We start from the raw sequence: 10,494 nt of genomic DNA, 5'->3' as shown, positions 1-10,494 counted from the left end.
TGGATACAGTTGGGAGTGAATGCTTTACTTTCTACATCATAAATTAATTTCAAATATTCAATTAACAACTAAATGCAACCCCAACATTATGAAATCAGTCTCATATTTAACAATATATATATTATAATAATAATAATAATAAAAAACAATTAAGCCCCATAACGGCACCTAACTAAGCAGAAGTTGAGCGTTGACTTAATCAGAAAGCTAAAAATCAATCTTAAACACTAATACCACAAATTAACAATCATACTTTCCAAAAAGAGAAAAACAAAAACAATTAGACTATANAAACCTACCGCTTGGAACTGTCAAGCCAATTGGTTTACTGGCGTAAAGTCTGGTGCTTACATGGGTTTGTTGGGTACGGGTTTTTGTTACTGTAATATTTTTAAAAGATTTTAATTTCTTTTTTGTGTAACGTGAAATGGTTGGTTTTTAAAATTCCGACCATGACGATGGCCTTGTCTTCTGTATATATGGCGATTGTCGTGCAATTTACGACTATTTGGCGGTGACTGTGCAATATCATTATTTTAATATTTTTATAATAATATTTTGAAAAAAATAAAATTAAATGGGTATTATAATTTACCATTTATAAATTAACAAAAATACTTTCATATGTTTGTTTATTTACTAAACACTCTTATAATAAAATATTAAAAATTAATAAAAACACCCTCATCCACCCATTAAATACCGACAGCCGGTCACTACCGCTAAAGGGTGGTTGGAGTCGCCTTATCGGCGTACGACCAGCTGGATCTGATCGGTTGTGCGTCTATATGACCTTTTTCAGTGAAATCCACGATGGATCTAACCGAAAAAAGCCAGATCTACGGTTAGATTTGGTCGCATTTGGTCGTCAACGATTAGCTACGACCACGACCAGATCTTTGGCTGTAGATTTGGCCTTTTCCGGCCAAATTCATCATAGATCTAACCAGAAAAGGCTAGATCGACGTAATATCGGTCAGATCCAACTGGTAGTGCGTCATTATACCAGATTTTGGCCAGCTTCTGATGGTGGTGGTCGGAATCTAGCAAATGTGGGTTACTGGGGTGTTTTTGTTAATTTTTAAAATTTTTTTGTGAGGTGTTTAGTTAAATTAACAAATCTAGAGAGTTTAAAAATTGAATACAAATTAGGGGGTTTAAAAGAATTAAATAATATAGAATAATATTATAAAAATAAGAAAATAAATATACATTTAGGATAGAATCGGTAATAAAGTAATGAAAAATTGTGAACCAAAAACCCCTTTAAGGTTTTTGTCGGACAAATTCTTTAATTTCTTTTTTAAACTCTTTCCAGTCAAATTTAGGTCAGTTTCAGTCGGAGGGTATTATTGTCTTTGTATAAACTCTGAGAGTAAAGATTCCATTAATGACTTGTTAGTTTTAGGCGTTTATATCCTAGCATTTAAACAACTCGATCTTGATCGAAGTTGAAGAAAAACTCCTCTCTCTTCCATGGTGACACCAATAAACTTCCAAACAAAACCCACCTATATATTTGTTTTGATTTCTTTTTATTCTGCATTGTGATTTTAGTTTGTGATTTTAGAGGGGATGGTGCTTACTTAACTATGTTCAATTATTTCAGGAGTCTCAGTGTTAGTTTCAAGAACCAGTGGTGAGGTGCACTATTTTGTCCATAATCATCTACTTTGAAACAAAAGCAACACACCAGCCACTGCAAATTTTGCAGCTTCAGTAGAGACCAAACTATTATTGTCGTTGCTTATACATTGCCAAAGATGGATTTGGCTATTCCTTTACACGCTTTTATTCCTTCGGTAAACCGGTAAGTACTTAGTCTTTTTAACACAAGTTAAATTCAGTAAATCCAAATATTTCAAGAACTCATTTGTGTATTGTACGCAGGTTGCTGTTTTAGTTACATATTTTTGTACTGGCAATTGCTGGATCTATTTTACCTGGTAAAGTGTTAACGGGGTTGTATACAAGATGGCACTGACTCATTATCGATGCAATGTTGTTTAATAAGTTGTTTGCTTACCATTTGCTCAAGTTCTTTAGAATTTTGATGTGTTATGTTTTGGATTTTTAAATGTTTCAAATGGGTTAACTGTTTGTAATAGGTTTGTTGTTGCTTGTATTGTTGGTTGCGCTATTGGAATTGGTGCCCAGATGGATTATATCACCTACTGAAGTACTTGCTTCTCCGTGTTATCCACTGGCTTGTAATATATAATCGTCTTCAATTCCTAAAATTACTATGGCTCTGTGTGTTTTATTATCTTATAATTTGTAAATAGGATAGTATGATGTGAATAAACATTAGATAGTGTATCTGGCTTGAAATACAGATTTTTAAATGTTGTATGCTGTGTCATGAGTATTTTTGAAACTCAGAGTAGGTGTGTCGGGTGAAATGGTAAGTTTCAAAGTGATAAACTTAAGATTATAGGTTCAAATTTGAGTATAAATGAAATGTTTGGACACCTATTGGACTGGACTTTTGATGGTGCATATTTTGTCCTTTTTCTAATTAAATTAGGTTTATTGTATTATTTGTCATTATGTGAACTTGAAAGCATTCTAGAAAGTTCAATAGGCAACAATTAAATCTTTGATTGTTTACTTCAGTTGATATGTGCATAATGTGTGTATGTGCAGACATGTGCTCTAATTTGATGATCTTGTAGGTGATATCAGATAGAGGACTTGAGCTGCATCAACAACTTTAATGTTTTGTTTTCTTGTAAGTGATGTAGTTTCTTCTTTGGTGCCTGGAAGTTTGGTATGTGGTTGTCTGTTTTGTAGTTGTTGAATGAAATACTTATGCATTTAATTGGTAACATTATTCTTGAGTGCATGCTGCTTATGTGTCAGCATCTTTCTTCAAGTTACCTATCATAACTTATAGCATTATATGTATGAACTTGTTGAAGGGTTGAATTTGCATTCCGACTCAAATCATTTAATTATAATTTGGGGTGTCTCCGTAGAGCACAACCTCAACCGGTGATTGTACATATGAAGATTAATTCGTGCTTTGCTAAAATGAGTTGATTGAGAAAGTTCTGCTGGTACTTAAAGATGCTGAGTGCCTAGGGGTGTTCAAAAAAATTCAAAAACCGAACCGAACCGAGAAACCAGTTCGGTTACGTGGTCAAAGAATTCAAAAAACTGGATTTGGTTTGGTTTCCGGTTTGGGTGAAAATGCAAACGGTAACCAAAACGGTTTACTAAATATAATATATTATTATATTAAATTAAAAAAAATATAATCTTATGGGATATATATTAAAAAAATAAAAATTAAAATATTGTTATCAAATTTTAATGTATTGTTAGTTGTGGTCATGGATATGTATGAATGTTTAATTTTTATTTGGATATGTGTTGTTGATGTTTACAATAATTCAGGAAAAAAAAAAAAAAAGTTTAATCCAATTTAAGGGGAAAACGGTTAACCAGTTTTTTCAAAGCGGTTAACGGTTTTCGGTTGACCCAAAAACCGGTTTTCCCCTAAACCGGTTCGGTTCAAGAAAGCAGTTAACCGGTTCGGTTAACCACTTTTGAACACCCCTAGAGTGCCTCATTGATCTTTAAAGAGACATGGGAAAAAATGACTTCAGTATAGACCATCAAATTTTCGTTTCTTTGTTTACTGTCTTTATCTATTTCAACATTGGGAGACCAGACTTCCATTGTGTTTGCAATCATGTTGATTAATTGATTACTAAGAGGGAAAAGTATTCTTTCTTGACTTTTAGATGCATACATCATGCAGTATATAATTTCTTTTTGCCCTGATTTATATATATATATTAACTGAAAAAGTTCTCAATTCATAGTCTAGTTGAACTCAATATTTTGGTCCTAATGTAGTTTAATTGCATGGCTGTAAGTCTTGTAGTTGAGCTAATATTATGGGGTTACCAAATTGATTCCCTCTAATTTTATTATTATTAAATCACATTTTTTTCTTTTGCTCCTAATCAGTTGTTGCATTTGCCTTTTCGTTTTATTCCAGGTGACATGGGTATCTTTGTTACTGGGTGCAGGTCACACAATAGGGTTTCCCTGAAGCCTCAGTCACGAAACCTTTTACATGACTGGTATTGGATAATTAACATATTACACATATATTCTAAAGCATATAAATGTTTCTCTGAATCATATATCCTACTGGTTTTTGAGACAACGACTGCCATTTAATTTAATCATTTTCAAAGAACCTTTTTTTTTTTTTTTTTTTTTTTTTTTAACTGAATATTAATTGGTGTAATGAAAATGGAAAGTTAGTGTCCATGTCAAATACTTTCTTTCTGTCTGTTTTGGTCACTTTTAACGTCTTATTTAAATTCCTGATATTTTACCTTGTATAATTTCTTTAGGTGGTTTGGAATACAGCTGAATCCTCAGTTTAGGGCATTGATCTCAAGTATGTAATCCCTCTTCAACTTTCAGGAAACTTTTGTTGATCTGTCTATAAGAATTTTATTTCATAGCCTTAATTTGAGAACTCATGTGATTATAGTTTCTTTTGGAAGGCTGGACTATATTCTCAAATTAAACTGGATGGTGACTCTGTAGTGCAGTGCAGAGATTGATAGTTTGCCTTTGCTTAAATGTATAGATGAGAATTATCGTATTTCCTAAACTGATTAGGATGGTTTAAAGTATTGATATTCCTATGACGATGGTTACTGTAACATTCTAAATCTCTTTTATTGATTGAGATGTAAAATATATTTGGACATGCTGTTCAATTCTAAGATAATGGTTATCCTCTGTAGATTCTTCTTTGTTAGAGCTGGAATGATGGGATGGCTCTTATCAATTTATCAGTTCTGGCAAAAAGTTTACAGAATGGCACCTTATCTCAATCAATGATCCTCTACCAGCTATTCTGTGGGGAATTTTGTGTGATGCTAAGTAATACACATTTCTTTTTCAATATTTACATGCATTAGTAGTTGTTAAGTATCCGTTCTTTCTATATTTGTTCCAGTTGTACTCCTGGACTACTTTGTTCATGGAGAGTACATGACCTCCACGTAAGTGAATTACTAGTATCCCTTTGGTGTGATCATCAAAGTATTTTCAAGCGTAGTTTCAAAGTGAACATAGTTGGTTACTATATTCATCATAGAAAACTCTTCTTCTGTCTTCTGATTATGGTATGCCGTTCTGTGCTGACAATATATTGAAGCAGTAATGACAATTATTTATTTGATTTCTGTTGCTGTATATTCTTGAAATTGGCAGGCTTTACTGACATTAATTATTGCTCTTACAATCAATATTTACTGGTTTGCTATGCCCAGCCATATGATCATAAGGGAGTATAAATGGGTAAATAAAGAAGAAAAAAGAAAAGAAATTAAAAAAATATATAGTGTAAATCAAGTAATGCAATATCTTTTTCCTTTATTTGGATAAATCCATCTTATAGATCCAACAAGCGAAGTTTCACTATTCTAGTCCGTTAGTTCTATTGAATATTTTGAAGTTGTAGGCTGGTCATTTTTATATGATTTAAGTTACATATCTGATCTGTTTGTAAATGGTTGCTTTTACAGGTGGGACATAATTGCTGAGAGATTAGGCTTCATGTTGGTATTTGGGGATCTAGTCTGGATTCCTTTCACTTTTAGTATCCAGGCATGTTACTATAACTAAAGCATGAAATCATCATCTTCATTTATCTTTTCTATTTTTTTGAAAAATTAATTATTAATATTTTCTTGTATGTTCTTCTGATCTAGTCTAGATTTCTTTCACTTTAGCATCCAGGCATTGAACTGTTAAATAGAGAATGAAAGCATCGTCTTCCTCTCTCTCTCTCTCTCTCTCTCTCTCTCTCTTTTATATCTATATTTCAATTTTAGTTCTTAAGCTTCTCGTATGTATATGCACTGTATATTCTTTGTATGCTGATCAATCTTTTGATTATAAACAAAGGGCATTGCAAATTTACAAATATAAAATGGACTCCTTTGTTTCACAAAACAAAGATCACTTCTCAAATTAGGCATAAATTTTCTTGATTCTCTTTGTCATTACTATTTTAAAGTCCTGATATGTCTACTGAAAGTCTTTTGCGTCATATATCTTGCAGTGGTAAAAATATCAATGCATAAGTATATATTGTTATTTGAAAATTTCTAGGAAGGATCTGGATTTTTTATCTATGTAGATTACTCTATTGATTCCCCTCTGCACACACACACCCAAGAACAAATAATTGGAAATCATTTCAAGTCAGGAATGGCATCTAGAGAAGGTTCCGACATCTTCTGGATCTATATTCCCTTGAAAACCATAATGATCTTAGAAACACTTAGGTAAACCAAATATAATTATTGGCTCTACTACTAATCAAAATTTTCCCATGGTAGTTGTATTCAAGTGCAATGCTTGGATGAAATCATGGAGAGATTGTATTTGAAATAGCTGTTCAATTGGTTATGCCTCAAGATGTAGATTATTTTGTTGGCCGCTCATATGCATGGTTGATCACTACCAGTTGTATCTAGACAAGCCATATTGCGAACCATGAAAGAGTTATTTGAAGACTATGTATACACTCTTCAAACTCTTCCTTACCACAATTTGGGATTCCCAAAGCAAAAAGTAGATATTGATCAGTGAGAGCCAATCCCCAACTCTGGACTTGAAGATTGAATTGGAACAGCTTTATTGAGATTATTGCCATATTTTGTCAACAACTAGCTGCCCTCAGTTGCAAAAAGAGATTGGACTAGGCAAAACTAGACGGGAGGCATGGTGTAAGGATTAGAACTTGATTTTCAAGCAGTCAGAGAACACTAGATTGGGATCTTGAAGTGTTGTCGGGCACCATTTGATGGTTTCCTATTCCATTGGAATATAACTGTGTGTATTTCTATCCTAATCAGTGTTTCCATTGCAAATGAGTATGGTTGGTAGTTGCCACTCTTGTTAGATCCTCTAAATCAGAAATTGAGCAATATTGTGTCTTATAGTATCTTGTTTGTTATGTCTATCATGTTACTGTAAATCATGTGGCTCCATAATTCATCTGGGCGGAACTGTAGTTCATATCATTAATTTAGGACTCCCTTAGAATAACAGAAATGGAGTGATCAATTCCATACCTTCCAAAGTATTTGGAGTAATACAGGTCCAACTTGTATGTCAGCATCAATTTTTGGGCCAATCCAATCACTCACTTCTCTTTCTGTTGAGTTCAGGAGTAATTCTGCTTGAAAAATGTGATTGAAGAGGTCTCAATCGAATTTATCTGTAAGAGCTCAATTCACATTCATGGTAACCTTAGACATTGATTTAAGCCTGGTCAGACTTTTTTTGAGCTCTTGTGCAATTATTAATAATGGTCAATCCAGAATCTCAAAGAAACATGATGGTTTTGTACAAATATAATTGTGCCATATATAGACTCTGGTTTATTTCATATTTATCAATGGTTTATGAATTGATGTCTTTTTCTTTGTTACAGTGTTGGGGCTTTGCATAACAGGGGGAGCTTACAACTGTGTGGTTTGTAGCAAATTGTTTAGTGTTTTTGATTGGGTAAATATCCATGACGTATAGTTCATACTTTGTTGCTTCAACCTGACTAACTTTTTTCTAAGATTGTGCTTTAATATTAAAACTGTGCAGATATTGGTTTCAGAGGAGCTAACAAGCAAAAACACATCTTCAAAAAGAATCCCAATGCACACATTTGGGGTAAGCCTCCAAAGGTTATTGGGGGCAAGTTGCTTGCTTCTGGTATTGGTGAGTTTCCAATACATTCCTTGTAATTTCACTTTTATATCAATGGTATCAAAGCCAAAGTAATTTTTTAATTGAGCTAAACAGCAATCAGAAAGGATCAAAGAAATGGAAGAATGAAGAGTTAATGCAGTTAGAGTACTTCATTTAATGTCAGTTGTTGTTAAATAATTCTCAATGAAAGTTTCATAATCCGAGTGGAAAGCTAACCCATTGGGCTCTTTAAGACGTGGTTAGAGCATCTTTCTAAAGGACTGGATGTGAACCAAGAATTATCGAATTTTAAAAGGTCAAAGTCTGTTCTCTCATGTGAACCTGCAATTTTATCCTGTTCTGCATTCTTATTCTATTGTTTACAGTTATCATTGCATGGAGTTGGCAGCTCAATGCTGTGGCATTTCTGCTAGGAACTCGTGCTTGCAAGTTGGATCTGGTGTCAGTACTAATGATTCTTGAACAATGTAGAGTTCCTCCTTGTTAGGGATTGGTATCGGTAGAAGGGACAACAGACATTTTTTTTCCCCTTATCTATATTAGGAAATTGTTGGTTGTCTTGAAGACTCTAGTCATATGTGTTTTCGGTAGCATTTCTCTTGTATTGGGCTTGAAGTAGTCCGTCATCTTTAATGCTTAGTTCCTCTTTCCGATCAAATTAGATGCAAAGCTGTGTCTTAACCTTACAGGCTTTTACCCCCAAGTGAGTTGGATTCCTTTCTTGGAAATGGATCATAATGCTTGGCATGCGTTTTCTATCAAATACAGAAAAAATTGTAAATGTGCACTTCAACTTAAGAGGTCTAATGCCTGCTTGCAACATAAGAAATGGATGAAATGCAGACCCATGGGCCATGCTCGAAATCTCCTAATCTATGAAAATATAAGTATTAACATTGAATGTAGGTTCATTATTTTGTGATACCTGAGGACACCTTCTTGGATCTCTGTTTAGAAAGACTACGGAGTCCACTTGAAGATAACCTTTAGGGATATAGACATCCGTAGGTTTGACTTTAGGATACGTTGTAGAGGGTAGCCTTTCATATCTCTTGAATGGTGGTACAGTCCAAGTTCTTGATGCCGCATTATTATACTGTGATAATTTTGAAGGGAATGGCGAGGCACTGTAATTACCTTGGGGACTATTTGCTGGCGTTGTCCTTCAGTTTACCTTGTGGGATAAGGTAAATTTCAAATTTTTTAACTTTATACAATGACAGTCTCATAGATTTAACTAGTATGCAATTTCGCTCTGAAATTCACTCCTTTTGCAGTTCAGCGGTTCCTTATTTTTACCCTATTTTCTTCTTATTCTGCTAATATGGAGGAGAGAGAAGAATGAAGTTCGCTGTGCAGAGAAGTTAGAGAATATGGGCAGAAACTGTAGACTTGTTCCATGGAGAATATTACCTATGCTTATTAGCAAAAGGGTTGGGAATGTCTGCTGGGAGGCTTTCAGTTCTGCGGGGAGGGAATTTTGCCCCTTGGGTTTCCCATCACCAATTCTCTATAATCCACATGATTTTCAGAACTTTACAAAGACACCCAAAATCTAATTGCCGTTTATGATCTTCATAATCAATAGTTTGAGCAAAATTTATACTAGCTCAAAATAAGATGGGATGTGATTCCCGTTTAGTTATAAAAGTATAAGACTGAATGGAGTATATGTTGGAAACTAGACAAAATAGTACAGTGACAGTAATTGATGGTTTCTATATAGATTTCTCTTTCCTGGTAGTATCTTTCTCTTCTCATTGTCTTCATCTCGTACCTTTTTATACGGTCATTGTTTATGGGCATTAACTTGCTCCATACCTTAGGGTGTATTTGATTTAGAAAATGTTATATACTAAGAATGTTATTTAATAGAAAATTAGATTACTTAAAGATATTGGGAATGTTTAAGGAAAGTGTTTGATGGTTGTAATAATTTGTAATATGTTAATTAATATGTTTGGTTGTGGCATTGTTTTAAAAACCGGATTGGAGGGCACCCGCTCTGATGATCGGGTCACGGTTCATCTCCAACTGGTGAACCGTCGGTTGGACTAGTGATGTCATCACAATCATGATGATGGCAACACATTTTTAAAAAACTTTTTTTTTTTTTAAGATTCTATTTTTAATGAGACAATAGTAACTTAATACTGTCCAATCCAATATGATTCAAAGTTCAAATTCAACAACAATCCTAACATAATTTAGTATTGACAACAATTCAAAGTTCAAATCCAACATGATGTTGTATTTATATATTAAATGTCAAAATACATACTAATTAATAACGAAACATTTGATGTAAGTGTTTTTTTCTTGATTCGTCTCCATGTTGATTGAGCTTCACACACTAGCATCAAAATTCATCACCATCATCATCATCATAACCATCACCACCATCTACGCATGTTGACAGTTAAGTATCCAAAGGCAAAATTGTAATCCAAAAAGGTAAAGGTCAAACAACAAAACTCATAGACACACCAGTGACAGTTTCAAAAGTACTTTATGACTTGACTGGTATCACCCTATAAGCAAGCTATTCATTTTAGCTGCTCAGATGGTACAGTTGGGAGTGAATGCTTTACTTTCTAATCATAAATTAATTTCAAATATTCAATTAACAACTAAATGCAACCCCAACATATGAAATCAGTCTCATATTTAACAATATATATATTATAATAATAATAATAATAAAAAACAATTAAGCCCCATAACGGCACCTAACTAAGCGAA

At 33.6% G+C, this 10,494-nt stretch overlaps 1 pseudogene; it reads left to right on the top strand.

Annotated features, from left to right (window-relative positions):
* Positions 1–1,763: 1,763 nt before the first annotated feature.
* Positions 1,764–9,311, top strand: LOC116111108 (annotated as a pseudogene).
* The last annotated feature ends 1,183 nt before the right edge of the window (positions 9,312–10,494 follow it).

Source organism: Pistacia vera, unplaced genomic scaffold (genome assembly GCF_008641045.1).
Source record: "Pistacia vera cultivar Batoury unplaced genomic scaffold, PisVer_v2 Contig626, whole genome shotgun sequence".
NCBI classification, from domain to species: domain Eukaryota; kingdom Viridiplantae; phylum Streptophyta; class Magnoliopsida; order Sapindales; family Anacardiaceae; genus Pistacia; species Pistacia vera.
The sequence above is the reverse complement of the archived record's forward strand: the minus strand, read 5'-3'. Positions and strand labels throughout refer to the sequence as shown.